At 45.2% G+C, this 12,792-nt stretch overlaps 1 pseudogene across 1 annotated transcript; it reads left to right on the top strand.

Annotated features, from left to right (window-relative positions):
* Positions 1-6,386: 6,386 nt before the first annotated feature.
* Positions 6,387-7,350, top strand: LOC307117290 (putative nuclease HARBI1; annotated as a pseudogene). Its single transcript has one exon. The product of its transcript is annotated as a putative nuclease HARBI1 (transcript).
* The last annotated feature ends 5,442 nt before the right edge of the window (positions 7,351-12,792 follow it).

Below are 12,792 nucleotides of genomic sequence, written 5' to 3'. Positions count from 1 at the left end.
CAGGGGCGCCCTCCTTCGGTATAGAAGTGAAGTGGACACCCCTGAACTTCGGGGGACGCCGGGCGAACTGAATCGCATAGCCGAGTCTGATGGTGCGGATGATCCAGCGAGACGGGTCGGGGAGCGCTAGCCAGGCCCCCAGAGACCGAGCAAGCGGGACCATCGGCACCACGGACGTACCCGGAGCGGGGCAGCGCAGCGGAACGCAGGGGCCCCAGGACGACATGGGAGTGGTCCGTGCAGGGGTCTGGGTCTGACACACGACCTGCATCCGCTGAGGGGACGGGCGAGCGTGGGGAGACACTTTGTGTGCGTCCGCACAACCGACGCCCCCTGTTGGCGAGGAGAGAGGTGTCTGAGGGGTACGAGGCATGGTAGCGTCGCATACCGTCAGACGCGCTCTCTTGGCACCCAGAGATGTTAGAAACTGCTCTTTTATTGAAAATTTGGGGGCACTGGGGCCAGTGGCGGAACAGAAAATAAAATGGGGTTCCCCCGGCCCTCCACCGGGGGAAGGAGTGGTGCTGCAGCCATCTCCCGAAGAGCAGTTTCCTCCATCTCTGGGCGGCCCGTCTCAGGGTCTCTTCCGACGGCGCTTGCCACCTGGCTTGGCAGCGGCCTGAGCGGGCTGGACGTTCTTCCCGCGACCGGCTCCACGCCCACGACCGGTGGAAGGCTGCTGCTGGGCTGGGGCGGGAGCGGGGGCGGCCGCAGGAGGACGTCCTCGGCGACGGGCAGGCGGAGGCGCTGCAGCCGGCGGCTGGGTGGAGGCAGCAGCGGGCCGCCGGTGCAGGATATGCTTGATGGCCTCCGTCTGCTTCTGGGCGGCCGAGAACTGCTGGGCGAAATTCTCGACCGCGTCGCCGAACAACCCGGCCGACGATATGGGGGAGTCCAGGAACCGGTTCTTGTCAGTCTCCCTCATGTCGGCCAGGTTGAGCCAGAGATGCCGTTCCTGGACCACTAAGGTGGACATCGCCTGACCCACGGAACGGGCGGTAACTTTCGTCGCCCGGAGGGCGAGGTCCGTCGCCGCCCGGAGCTCCCGGAGGAGCTCTGGGTCAGACCTACCCTCGTGCATGTCCATGAGTGCCTGGGCTTGGTGCACCTGAAGCAACGCCATGGCATGCAAGGCAGACGCGGCCTGTCCGCAGGACCTGTAGGCCTTCGCAGTTAGACTGGACGAAAACCTACAGGCTTTGGACGGGAGACGAGGATCACCACGCCACTCGGAGGCGGTCGCCGGACGCAGCTGCATCGCGACGGCGCGTTCGACTGGCGGGATCCTCTCGTAACCCTTGGCCTGTCCACCGTCAAGGGTAGTGAGGAGGGAGGAGCCTCCAGGTCTGTTTCTGGCACTGAAGGGTGTCGTCCACGACCTGGAAAGCTCCTCATGCACCTCCGGGAAGAATGGCACTGGGGCGGGACGCTGAGAACCAGCGCGACCCCCCCCCAGGAACCAATCATCCAACCTAGAAGGTTCGGGACGTGGTGGAGGGTTCCACACAAGCCCGACCTTTTCGGCGGCCCGGGAAAGCATAGCCGTCAACTCAGGGTCCGACTCAGCCGTTGCCACTCTCCCAGAGGGAGGCAGTACAGCTGAATCCTCATCCTCTGAGGACTGGAACTCCCCCTCCGATGCTGCGATCGACATCTGCTCGTCCGCGGGCGCTCCGAAAGAGATGACTGGGCGCCCGTGGGCGGGACCAGCGATCTCTTCCGGTGGCGCCACCGGCAGCGGTGCTTGAGAGGGTTCAGGGACCTGCGTAGCTTGGACACTAGGCGGGTTTGGCCTGAACGTAATCCTCAGATCACCCCGGCCATCCGTCGAAGTAGGTCTATCCTGGTTAGGGATAGCTCTAGATCGAGGTATGGGGAGGGGGACTCCGCCTTCCCGGAGGTAGGTGAGTCTCGACCTAAGCACCGCAATAGTCATGTTCCCGCAGTGAGAACACGAGCTATTCACAAACGCTGCCTCAGCGTGCTGTAAGCCCAGGCACGTGATGCAGTGAGTGTGGCCGTCAGCGGGCGAGAGGGAACGACCGCATCCAGAAACGCACGGGTGGAATGACATCTTGAAAAAGACGCAGTGTCACACCCGTGTTGCTCTTTTTGTGAGGAAATCGCTCTTTTAAGAGAGTGCTGAAGCACCCAGGGAAACCGCGGCAACACACAGGGGATAGTGCAGCCTGTGTTTGCACTCAAAAGGAACGCCCACCGATACCAACAAGCTGTCTTTGCTGTGATAACAGCAGTTGTTCCTCGCAGCTTTGAGTTCGCGGTCCCGCTGGAAAGCGCCGTCACACCAACACACACGATCCTCTTCTCTCTGTTCTGTCGTAATCTTCGCTGAATAGTCAGGAAGCAGTCTGTAAACTTCAAACGCCGGTTAGGCTCCGAAGTGAATGACGTCAGTGCGATGCTCTCGCTTCCTGTTTATACCCGCGGCGCGGGGCGGAGCGCGAGATGCAAATCTCGCACGCCAATTGTTCATTGGCCTGTTCTTAAGTTCTCGAAGCTGATAGGGGCTCTCTGAAGTGATCCCAATTCGTCGGTTATTACCGACGTACGTCGTAGTGACCGACTGAAAGGGAACTGGGATTAGAGAAATGATGAAAATGCAAACAGTGCCAGCACACAGGATCATTGACTCTCCTTACTTCTTTAAGGTTTACCTGTCCTTCCTCAGCAATGCCCTGAAGATTTTCCACGACACTGTGCTGGTGCTGGAGCGAGAAGATGGGACTGTCTGTGAGCTCTACGATATGATGTTCACCCTAAAAACCAAGCTACAGCAACGACAGAGTGATGGTTTCTTTGGGGCCCAGACGGGTGTACTCCTCCAGCAGTTTCCAGACAGACAGGCAGCTGTGCTCAGAGAGGACATGTGCAACTTTTACCAGTCCTCTCTCACCTACCTGGAGCAGCGCTATGACTTCTCAGACTCCAACTACCAGAAAAAAGTGGCTAGCCTGGCACTAAAGAAGAGCCGGTAAACCTCATCAAGTCTGAAATCCAGGTGAAGAGCAACTTCACATTCAGTTGCAAGGACTTCTACACTTATGTAGTGAAAGAGAAGGTTCTCCTCAATGCTGTACGCTCCAACAAGAAATACAAGTTCAAGAAGAAACCTGAAGCTAAGAAACCAAAGACCCCATTTGTCTAAGATGAAGTTTGAGTGATTATGAACATTGGACTGCATGTCTACAGGGGTGCAAATTTGTCACTTTTAGGAAACAGTAGCCTTTTAGGTCAAAATATGTCATTGTTTTGCATAGGATTGTATCTTGGCACCTTTTTGTATTGTTGCCACCTTGTGATGGTGATGGGTTTGCACTCCTCTGTCTATACTGGAAAACCATTTGGAAGCTTATCATAAAAATGAATGTTGCTTTAATTCCGTCTCTTATCTTTCTTCCTTATTCGATTCAGATGCTGGTGAAAAGGTTTGAGTCCTAAAAGTGTCCCCAGAACACTGAACATTTTTTTTTTCCTGCGCCTGCCTTTACTAACATGCAAGTTCACCATCCTTCCTCCCCCTTCTCGTTCTGTGAACCTCTGGAGTTGTGAGTTAAGACTTTTTTTTTAAACTGTTTCTGTGGTGTTGAGCAACTACAATTCATGTTAATCCTATAATTTTATATTATAATTTATTTAAAGTGAATAAATTGTAATGAAAAATAAATAAAATTAAGTAGCTAAAGTAAATCGTAAGTGGAAGTGCATCTGTCAATTCATTGAATGTTCAAAATATTATGAATCTTTATTTAGAAAAAAATACACATTGGTTGGCCTATTCATGAGCATACATCAGCAATTACACATGTTTAGGGGAATAGGGCATTATTAATATACCATGTAAGGTGCTATGTGCTAGAAATGGGTAAACCACTATCAGTGAGTCTGCCCGTGGGGTGGGGGCACCGCCACGCCAGGCAGTGTCCCACATTGTCCCTCTGAAACATACCCCTTGTCCCCCCTTGGGCTTATTAGCAGGTGGTCACCCTAGTCCTAGGTGTATATGACATTTCTTCTTTCAGACGAATAAAATCAGAGTTATATTAAAAAAGTTCTGGCTAATCCAAGCTTCATAATAGCAGTAGTTGTAGCTCTGTTTTTGAAGACATGCATCTGTCCGTCAAATAACATACTCCACACGGCTCCGGGTGCATTTGTTTGAAGTTTAGAGAAGCTTTCCTCTAGCTCAAACAGTAGAGCATGGCGCTAGCAATGCCAAGGTCATGGGTTCGATTCCCAGGGAAAGCAAGAATTGACAAAAATGTAAAAAATGTGTAACTTGAATGCAATGTAAGTCGCTTTGGATAAAAGCGTCCGCCAAATGCGTAAATGTAAATGTAAAAGAATATCCTTATTTAAAACTTTATAATGTAAAGTTCTGGCCATGAAACCCTTGAAGTCTTCCATTGTAACCTGTGGTGGTTTAGTGTTTTTCAGTCACAAGATAGCGGAGTGACACGTTAAGCATATAAGTAGTACCGGTCAAGATAACTCGTAGTACCCGGATGAGCGGTGTGTTATTCACTTTGGCGGTTGTTATCTGGGAATAACATACTGCTGGAATGCGCGATTGACCAATCAGAATCAAGTATTCTACAGAGCCGTGTAATAAAGGTTTATATCACATATGAAATGCCCATAGTAAAATGTTTATAAATATATATTTTTTTAATGTAATGTAATGCTATATAAGTGAACAATACATGTCTAATTTACATAAGTAGGTTGATTTACTCAACATATATGAAAATATACTGTATATTTATATACACTCTAAAAAATGCTGGGTTAAAAACAACCCAAATTGGTTTGAAAATGGACTAACCCAGCAATTGGGTTGTTTTAACCCAACGATTGGGTTGTTTTAAGCAAACATTTAACCCATCCGCTGGGTTAAAACGACACATTCACTGGGTTAAAACAACCCAATTGCTGGGCTAGTCCATTTTCAACCCGACTTGGGTTGTTTTTAACCCAGCCTTTTTTAGAGTGTAGGATTCTATAATTGTTTTATATAGGTTTATACCATATATGTGACTCTGGAGCACAAAACCAGTCCTGCGTCTCACGGGTATATTTGTGGCGATAGCCTACAATACATTTTATGGGTCAAAATGATACATTTTTCTTTTATAATAATAATAATACATTTTATTTCTAACGCGCTTTTCTTAAAACTCAAAGCGCTACAACGTCATACAATAAAGAATAATAACAATAAAATACAATAAAATAGTCACATTTAGTTACAATGAGCAGCTCTAAAAAGGTGTGTCTTTAAAGACTTCTTAAAACAGTCTAATGCTGTAGAGTCTCTAATTTCCGGTGGTAGAGCATTCCATAGACGTGGTGCTGAGACCGAGAATACTCGACCACCCTTGGAATATAGATTATTTTGGGGCTGCTGGAGGATGCAGGACCTGGAAGAGCGCAAAGAGCGTGCAGGAGTATGAACGGTGACCAAACTGCAGAGATAAGCAGGGGCCGATCCATGAATGGCTTTATATGTTAAAACCAAGGTTTTGAATTCGATACGCGCTTGTATCGGCAGCCAATGCAAATCAAAGAGTACCGGAGAAATATGTTGACGAGTATTTGTGTGTCAATAACCGGGCAGCTGAATTTTGTATATATTGTAATTTTTTGATGGACTGATTTGGAAGACCTGAATAGAGCGCATTCCAGTAATCAAGCCTTGATGTAATGAAGGCGTGAATAAGCCTTTCGGCCGCGATAGAAATGGTCGTAATCTAGCTATATTTCTAAGATGGAAAAATGCAGTTTTTGAGACATTTTTAATATTAGCATCGAACATCAGTTCAGTGTCAAAAATAACTCCAAGATTGCGCACTTGAAAAGACGGGGTAACAAAGTCATTGACAGTAATCAGTTCTGGAATATTTAGTTTAAGGAGAGATGTTTATGTACCGACGAAAAGAAGTTCTGTCTTAGCCTGGTTGAGCTTAAGAAAATTCTCATGCATCCAGGATTTTATCTCCTCCAAGCAGTTGCTAAGGGCTGTGACAACAAGGTTTGGGTTAGGGTGCATGCTGATGTAGATCTGCGTGTCGTCAGCATAAAAATGAAATCCTAACCCAAACTTAAGAATTATGTTACCCAGAGGCAACATATAGATGCTAAATAAGATGGGACCAAGCACAGACCCTTGTGGGACACCCTGCTGAACTAATGTTGGTAAAGATTTGTTTTTCCCCAAAGACACAAACTGAAATCAATTTGTGAGATAAGATGTAAACCATTCTAATACAGTACCAGAGATTCCTAGCCATACAGACAATCTTTCAAGAAGGACAGCATGAGATATTGTATCAATGGCCTGTGGCCTAATAGCCTAAGGAGGAACTGACATGGCAGGTATTCGCTACCACCATTTTAGTGGAAGAGGATACCGTCAAAGGGTGTATGTTGAGCATGAACAACCACTGGAGAAATACACCACTGAAGAACTGGATGCTTGCGTTCACTTTGGGAATGCTGATATTAAGTACATTGCAGACCTTGTCAGCCCATAACTTCAACGGAGAACCTGAAGGAGTCACAGTCTGTAGGAGAACAGGTCCTCATTGGTCTGCACTTCTATGCATCTGGGACTTTCTACCAAGTTGTTGGTGACAATATAGGAGTGGACAAATCAACTGTGAGTGATGTAGTGAAAGCTGTGTCAATTGCATTGGCCAGCCTGGTCAATCAGTTTGTTTTACTTCCAAAGGATGTCCAGATTGCCCAGACCAAGCACAAGTTTTTTTCTTTTGGGAAACATGCCCAATACTATTGGGGTTATTGACTGCACTCATCATCCGAAAGGGGAGGCGCAGCATCAACATCCAACTTGTGGGCGATACTGACCTCATCATCACAAACTGTGTCGTGAAGTGGCCTGGGTCTGTTCATGATGCATGTATCCTGAGAAAGAGAGTGCTTTATACAGAGCTCCAAACCAGCTGACCGGATGGCATAATAGTAGGAGACAGTGCCTATACACTCCTACCATGGCTGATGACTCCTTTTCTTGCAGCAACCACACCTGTGTAGGCACGCTTCAACACTGCTCATTGCAAAACAAGATGTGCAATTGAGCGTTTAAATGGAGTTCTGAAGAGACGCTTTGCATGCCTTAACTACTTGCGCAATGTCCCTCTCTTTGATGATGTTTATGATGCACCTGAGCCTGTTGAAGAACCAGACCAACTTCTGGCGTTCTGTCAGAATGAGGGACTGACTGGACGTATAGTAAGGGATGCAATTGTTAGACATTATTCAGGCTCATCTCTGATGATTGTTTCCTTGAAATTAATATACAGTGATGAATGATAGAAAAAATGTATATATTATTTTTGTTTGTTATTGAAATCTGTTTGAGGGATTATTTTATGGGGACAAAATCATTTTTTATTTGTATTTTATTTTTACTTCTACTTTACTATACTGAATAGCTTAATTGGTAGCCTATGTCTACTTTATCACTGTTGCAATGGTTACACAAGTCAAGTACAAAATATTAATAAAAGTATATACACTAAATGATTGTCACAAACGCTGGTGAAGATTCCACCGCCGGCCACCAGAGGTCGAACTCACCAGAGACCTAACCTCCATTTTGGACTTCATTTCCCATACACCCTCACTCTTGGACTGATTACTGCACACCTGTTCCTCACTTCTCCCATGAGCTAACAGCACAAGCAAATCAACTCGTGATCCACCAACAGCAACTTAGTTGTTTGACCAACATGATGGAGGAACTGGTAAAGGCGGTCCAGAAACTTCATCAAACCCCAGCAGTCTCCAACGCCTCAGGGCTGCAGCCTAATCAGGTAGTACCATCAACACCTGTGAACACGATAATAAGCAACCCTCACCTGGCGTTTCCCGAGAAGTTTGACGGCACTCCATCTATATGTAAGGGCTTTCTCATGCAAAGTTCCCCTCTCTTTAGTCTACTGATGCTGGCAAGATTTCCTTGATGTGTTCACTTCTCACGGGCAAAGCACTTGAGTGGGCAATGGCGGTCTGGGATAATCAAGCCATAGAACGAGTCACGTACTCCCACTTCATTCAACGCTTACGCACTGTTTTCGACCATTCTGAAGGAGCACGGAGTGCAGAGGAGCAATTGCTTGCATTACGTCAAGGGAACAGTACGGCTGTGGAATTCGCTCTCAAATTCCGCACACTGGCAGCACTCTATCAGAGCGCATGCATCACTGTGCACGAGGAACCTTCTCAGGGCGGACGAGATGAACTTTCCCTTCCAAGACACTCCCTTCTAAACACCTTTAAATCTCCCGCGGACCGCCTAAGCTCCGGAAGGACCAAACGGAGAGAGCGCTTCAGCGCACAAACACTCTGAGAAACGCCAACGCACGCATCTTGCTTTACACAACACAAAGAAACCATGCAAGTATCAATTCTATCGAAATTTAGATGCGTTTTAAGATTGTACCCCTGTTTAAGGTGATATGGTTCTTGCTGGCTCTAGTGGTTATGTTCGGGAAGGTGTCAGATCCGACACGATCATATCCTTCTTCCTTTCCCTTCTCCTCATCCTCCTTCTTTACTTTCTATTATTCTGTATATACATGTATCCTTTATTTAGTCATATGTAATCGTAGTATCAATCATTATTAAAACCATATCCACGTTTTGATTGTCATTGTTGTTGCTCACAAAACACGAGTCCCTTTAATGTCAGATCTAAGCGACAAGCTCTTATAAGCATCATTGAATGCTTTAATTAATACCATGACTCGGAAAGTTTGTGGCCAGAGGGATAAACGTCCCGAAAATTGGGTAGGAAGAATAGACCTTGTGAGTGGATAAAGGATTACTGCTCGTTCGTTAAACGGAACAGAGAGGAATTTTGAATCAACTCCCTAGAGGTTATTCTGTGATTATTTAATATAGATATATCTGTAGATAATTGCAATAAATTGTTGTTAACCATATATATATATATATATATATATATATATATATATATATATATATATATATATATATATATATATATATATATATATATATATATTATATATTGCATAAATACCGAGGTTAGGTATTCCCCTTTTGGGTGATTTTGGAGATTTGTGATTAGATTATAACCCGTTATGATTAATCATAAATCCCTAAATATTAATACCCATAATTCCCTATTGAGCTCAATTTAATTTAAAAATATGTAACCCTAAGACGCTACAGAGGACATGTTAAAAACGTTGTTTCGCCAGGGTCTCAACGATGAATTATAGTCAGAACTCGCTTGCAGAGACGAAGATAAAACCCTAGATCAGTTAATCGAGCTGGCTATCCGCATCGACAATCTCATTAATTCACACCGAAACAGCCGACGTCTAGGAAATTCCCAATCTAATGGTCCATCAACCAATAACAAGGAACCCATGCAGGTCAGAAGCACTCAACTATCCACGGAGGAGCGGGATCGGTGCATTAAGAATCACCCCTGCCTCTATTGTGGTTTCGATGGACACTTGAAAGCCGACTGCCCGAGCCGACCTCCACAGACACAAGCCCGAAGGGTGAGTTTACTGATTTCTGCCATCTCTCAGAACAACTGTTTTGATCTACCCATTACCTTGACTATATGAGACTAAGATGATACACACCAAAGCATTAGTCGATTCTGGGACCGCAGACAATTTCATTGATGAAGAGCTGGCACAGCAATATGGCATTCCTCTAACCCCCTATAACTCTCCCTTGGCAGTGGCAGTGCTAGTTGGGCACCCTCTGGGGTCTGGTCATGTGCAATACACCACTACCGAACTCAAGCTCCAAGTGGGCGCTCTTCACTCTGAACTCATCCGTCTCTACGTCATTCATTCTCCGCGTAACCCGGTCATTCTGGGCTTCCCATGGCTTCCGGTGTTGGAGGCATCTACTATTACCACAAATGGCAAGTGCGGGTCAGGATGGTGTAGGATGGGAGGTAAGCCAGATGGGAACTTTTCTTCACTCGTTTCAATTTCACTATTACATACATCCCAGGTTCAAAGAACACCAAGGCAGACGCACTATCACAGCAATTTGATCACACCCCTCAAAACACTCAACAAGCGACCATTATCTCTCCCACCTTAGTCCTAGGCCCTATTCAGTGGGACAATATGTCTGAGATCACGCAAGCACATGCACAGAATCCACCTCCTGCAGAATGCCCCAACGATCGCTGGGTTCACTCGGCCACAAGCTCCGGTGTAAGAATGGATTTCACCTGAGAATGAACTCAAGAGATCTAAGGTGCAATAAGACAATAAATCTTCACTCATCTGAAGAGGAGATCTACAAGAGAAAACAGGACCCACCTGTTTCAACCTTATCTCCCCTCCCTGCTGAGTCCTGACCCTTTTCACCCTCCATTTCTCAGGGCTCACACAATCATGAAAATCTCACAGATACTGCAGACTCTTTCATGGTCAATATAAATACTTTTGATGCGAGTGGTAACGAGGTTTCAGTCCCACATCAGTAGAACAGGTTCAAATAAAGAAAACAATGCTTGTTCTCCGGGTGTGGGAGATGCTCATAGAGATCTTTTGATAAACATTTGCTGTCATTCCCTTCAGATAGGAGTGACCATTTGGGCACGAGAAAAGTTCAACCCAAAAGCTTCATAAATATTTGGGTGCTGAATGTTTATTGTTCTTTTGTTCTGGGTGAGTATTTAAGGGGAATTGGCAAACCACTCAAGGAAGCATCTGTAACCAGAACTTCCCACACTGTTGCTGTGTGTCTCTATTGCCAGGTATGCAACTATTCTTATATTATTTTATAATTGGGTTTTCTATTATATGCTGATCAAGTTGTGTATGATGGATTATGTTTAATTCCTTAATTTGACATTTTTGCCTGGTTAAAATAAAACTTTCATCTTGATTTATCTTGTATGGTTCCGAAATCGTTATTCTAGTATGGATCGATGTATACTCCTTTATTACCGCAAAATCTAGGGTTATGATAGATCACACCGATGACGCCACGACTGAAGCATGGAGCGCAGCGTGTGCGATATTCCGATTCCTGACTATCGCTGGGTTGGCAAGTTGTAGTCCGTGAATATTACTAAAATTACACTTTTTGTTGAGTGAGCATGTGCAACCACTTAAAGGTAAAATATTCACTCTACACCCTCTGACTAATCACAAAAGTAACTGTTTTGTGCCCGTGAGCGCGCGGATCCGGACGCGTCATGTCTCTCTGCGATTTAGGCTCTCTCGATGAACGAATATAAAAACTAGGAAGATATAAAGATAATCAACGATCTAAATTAAATCACACTTAATAATATGATCAGCAAATGTAACTGGTTTGATGAAATCACGTATATAATTGGAGTCAGATTAAATCATTCATGGAGTCAGATAATAAAGTTGGATCTTCACATTTTAATATCTTAAAGTGATTTTTACAGAAGTGCCAGAAAAGACATCCGCGCAGAAGTCCTTCACCCAGCTGCTGGATTTCGTCATTGAGCCAGTGGGTGGACTTTACACCGGTCACCCAGGGATTGCAACACGACTGATAAGAAATCGATTCTGGTGGGAAACACCACAGAATGTCTTCAATGATTTCATCAACTCTTGCCACACGTGCCACAGCCAAGACCCCGAGACCACTTCCAGCAGGACTACTGCAACCATTACCCATTCCACAACGCCCTTGGTCACACATTGCTCTCAAAATTCGTCTGTCACAAACGCCAGTGAAGATTCCAAGGTCGGCCACTCATGGAACTCACCAGTTTACTAATCTCCATTTCGGACTTCATTTCCCATACACCCTCACTCTTAGACTGATTACTGCACACCTGTTTCTCATCATGCCTACATAAACTCTGCTCTCACACACAATCATTGCGGAGTCTTGTTTGCCCTGGCTACATTTCTGAGCGTTATTCCCTGTGTTTATTCCTGCCTGTTGAACTCTGCTTTGGATTACCGTTTACGACCCTGTTCTGCCTGGCCTTGATCTTTGTTTGCCTGGACTCTGATTTTCGTCTGTTTGCTGTCCAGTTGATGTCATTAGCTGTTCAGTCAACATTATCGCATTTCTCATAAAATTACAGCTATAGTTGTAGTTACAGCTGTAAAGATGCAGCTGTGTTTGCCCACTGTAGGCTACAGACACTGATAACATAACCTTTTGAGTTATAACCGAAACTCTTCGATTTTTTTCTAAATATGGAAAGTGAATGTATTTCCGTCAGTACGACTGTGGCACTTAAATATTTACATTGTGACTCATCTGGAAACATACAGCTGCTCCGGATCGATTGGTTCCTGAAGTGTGTGGTTTGTCTCGTCAGATGCGGTGCTACTGTCTCTGGAGGAGATCCTCAAATTGTCCCACGGACATTCGAAAGTAAGTGTGGAACCGGCCATGATAGAGTTTTTAGCTCCTGTACAAGATTAGCATACTTCCCTTCAGACTCTCTGTTCTTTAAGACTGGGTGCACCCAAAACCTTCTTTTCGGTCTTTTAAAGAAAATGAAAAGCTTGTCTTCACTGGAAGATGAAGTGTCCTTGTTTTCTTAGCTGTCACCGTGAATGGTTTTGACGTGAACTATTCGCACGCAAAATATTTGCTTTTTCGCTTAGCTTTTTCGTTACACATCCGGTGTGAAGGGCCTTAAAGCGTCTAGCTTTTAACAATGCTTCTTTATAATAATCATAATTTTGTATGTATCATTGTGTATCAACATGTATCATTTTAGTTAATAAATCATTAATAGGAACT

Source organism: Gobio gobio (assembly GCF_949357685.1).
Source record: "Gobio gobio genome assembly, chromosome: 21".
NCBI classification, from domain to species: Eukaryota; Metazoa; Chordata; class Actinopteri; order Cypriniformes; family Gobionidae; genus Gobio; species Gobio gobio.
The sequence above is the reverse complement of the archived record's forward strand: the minus strand, read 5'-3'. Positions and strand labels throughout refer to the sequence as shown.